Source organism: Anas acuta, chromosome 1 (genome assembly GCF_963932015.1).
Source record: "Anas acuta chromosome 1, bAnaAcu1.1, whole genome shotgun sequence".
In the NCBI taxonomy this organism is placed as follows: Eukaryota; Metazoa; Chordata; class Aves; order Anseriformes; family Anatidae; genus Anas; species Anas acuta.
The window spans coordinates 58,560,674-58,564,197 of record NC_088979.1 but is presented as its reverse complement, the minus strand read 5'-3'; positions in this window follow the sequence as shown (position 1 = coordinate 58,564,197).

Below are 3,524 nucleotides of genomic sequence, written 5' to 3'. Positions count from 1 at the left end.
CTTCAAAGCTCTTTAATCATTGTATTGAATTAATGCAATTACATGCCTGATGCATTAGAAATCTCACCTCTGGTCTCCATATTTGCAGCTTCTTTTGAGTTCTTTATAGCCTTTTTTTTTTTTTTTTTTTTTTTTTACTACCCCTGAGGCAGGATTTCTAAGGATTTCTAGCCTCTTCAGGCTTCTCTGTTAATGTTACTAAACAGAGAAGTATATAGAGCGGTGTTTGCAGTAGGAAGAAGAAGGAGGCAGAATAAATAGCATACTAGCAAATAAAATAAATGTTGCTTTATTTCCTTAACTAAATGGATTCACTATAGGTGTAATTGAAATTGGTTCAGTAGAAGAAGGAACTTTTACTGTTCCATACTCTTGAGGTTTGAAATCCAAGTGCTTAGTTGTACATGTAAATTGCATATGGTTATCGTTCCTTGCAATAATGAAACACTGAGTCCCTTGCATTTCAAAGGGAAAAGGCTCCAAGGGAGTTGAAGGTAACTCAGAAGGAAATATTCACAAGGATAAAATTTACAAAGAAATAACTTTCAATTGTAAGCAAAGTATTGTGATAAGAGGCAGGTATAGCTTTTTCGGTATTCCTTTTGCCGGTGGTTTGTGGTACTACTTTTCAGAATATTCTTGGCAGGGCTGGATCAATGTGTCTGTAATAACATCAGTGGAATAACAATAAAAATTTATGTTATCTGAGGATCTTTCCCTTTTTATTTAATGCTTATCCAATTCAGTTTTGTCCTCAATTTATAATGGTTACTATTCCCAAAGAGAATTTCACCATTCTAATGTAATCTATGCTTATTTTAACCTACTTTTAACCAAAATATATGAAGCACTCATAGATATCTCCAAAGAAAAAAAAATCATCCTTATCAGTCATAGACCAGTAGTGACAAAGAGATCAGGAAGAACTGATTAGAAACACTGATGCAATACAGATGCAGAATGATATGGGCACTCTGTCAATGAGGGTTAAGCTGATGTCTTGTTCTAAAGCTGATGGCCTGCTGATTCTGAAGCTTCATGAGCAACACATTTTTTTTTTTAATTTTACATTTAATTCTTAAGAGCTAGGTTTAAAATAATATTGCTCATATTACAGTTCAAATTAATATTATTTTTGCCATGATATTTGGTTATGGTTTAGTTTTAATGAAGAATGCTTCTTGAGTTTGTGACATCAGTAATAAACATGACTTTTCTTTGGCTCTGTTCTATGGGCTCTGGTAGGGAAGGCCTTTCAGTGTTTTCAAGGGAAGTTAATTAAGGGCATTTCTGTAAGGTTTACTGAGCAGTTATGAAATATATGATATTCACAATTGGAGGCTTTTAATTAGAAACTTTTCTTTTCCTGTTTACAGCTGTTTGGCCTGAGATGTGAGAGAGAGGATTTAGGAAACCACAGAAATGTGTGATGAGGCTGAGGAAATGTATGACTAAGGGATGAAGAATAGTTACATCAGGGCACTGAGAGAATGTAAACTGTGCATGAGGGAGCTGAGGTCATTGGGGGATGTAGGAGTAGAAGAGATTGCAAGCTAAGGGGAAACATGGACGAGAGCAGAGAGACAGACGGTGGTGGGTGCATGCAGTGATTAGAGAGATGAGGGGTTGAGGTAACAGGAAGAAAAAAGAAATGGAAAAATGTTATTTCCCCCATGTATTCTACTATATCCTGTATAGATTTAACTCCTACACTAAAAAATGTCCTTTTGAGTAGCTACCATCTGCAGCACATGAGCTCTGCTTGGGTCTGGCTCATAAAATATACTGGGGTTTAACCTTACTCCAGCAGACGTTACGATCAGCCCAGTTTAAACTGGTGTTCATTAAAACAAATCATAAGCAGAAACTGCTGCCAATTGGGAGTTAATGTTGAAAGTATGCTTCAGTGGAGTCCAGCCAACAAAATACCCTTTTCTATACAAAAATTCATCACCTTTTGAAAACCCAAACGTTAGGGAATCTGGTAATGAATGGTTTAAGAGATGCAGCCAGTTCACAACTGAAATGTAATCCTTCCCTACTTCTTTGCTGCCGTACTCAGCACATGCCCACCCATCCCAACTTAAACAGTCCCTGAGTAAAGCTTGCAAAAAATGTATGCAAAGGTCAGAATAGCAAATTGCTATAAAAAGTCCACTGTGGGAATCAAGTATGACAGGTGATCAGTGTTAAGGAAACAAAGAATGTACTGTAAAGGCATTGCTCTCTCTCCCTGCCCTAAGTGGCCTTGAAATGGTCTATCTCAATAAGAAAATCAAATAATGTTCTGCCTTATTAATAAATGCATTTTTTTATATTGCAATAGATTTCATTAAGACATTAGATTTGGCTTTCTCATCATTACTATAGGCTGCACATCAAATTGGTCCATACATTTTGCTCATACTGCTATAAAGAAAGCAATGTTCAGACTATTTTAATAACAGTGGGGAGAAGGTAGAGGATGATAAAATTATCTTCCTTCATGTTACACATGTCGGTAAAGGTTCCTTTTCCAGATCTTTTCTCTTCTTACAGAGGATCTTCCAATTGCCTAAGGTTGAGCATGTTTTATGCTGTTCTTCACCGGACAGAAATCAGACAAATCAGAGCAGACTTTTTTTTTCTTTCTTTTTTTTTTTTTTTTCCCCAGTGGAAAGCAAATGCCTTTGGCCAGCAGTAATTGCATTTGCAGCTCTAAAGTTGCCTCTGGCTCTGCCATGCATCTAACTAAATATCCTTTTTCTCAGTGAATCACAGGGTTTCTTTGTTTTCAGCTAGTTACAAATGTCTTGTGCAATGCGTCTCCTGAAAAGCTATGAAAAATGTTTCATACAATGTGAATAAGGATGGCAAATTTAAAGCTCATACAGCCAGGTGCAGGCTGCCCACTTTATGCACCTCATTTAGGAAATGCAATCCATTTTTCTATTAATTGTTGCCAGGTGACTCTCTGTTTAGTCTATACAGTCAACGGAAAGAAGGAGACACCTCATTTACACATCTTGACTTGCTCTTAATAGTGGACTCTACCCAATACAGCTGGTTTTGGAGGTCACACATAGATTTTCTTCGAGTCATGAATCACAAAACTACAGAAAGCCCTTCCTATTTGGGTTCCAGTTCCAACTTTAAAAATTTAGGGAGGCAGAATCCTGTGGAAATTCTGTCTGAAACTTCCTGGGAGTTTGTTCTATCCAGCCTTGGAAGAGATCTTTCTTTCCTCAATACAGAATAGACCACATTTGGCCTCCAAATACTCAGCTGATCACCTCTTGCTTGAATGGTAGTTGGGACACTGTAAAAATCAGTGATAGGTGCACCCGATTTTGCATTTGTAGTCCTCTAGGTATCAAAAAGGAGAGGCAGAAATGATTTCACACCTCTTTCAAGGAACAGTGTTTACTGGGACATATTGTTTGTATGTGTAGCTGTAGCTGTCCCTTTCAAACAAAGCAAACAAAAACGAAGCAATCCATGAGCTCTGAACACCTGTGGAAAACTTATTTTTAAACAAATTACTT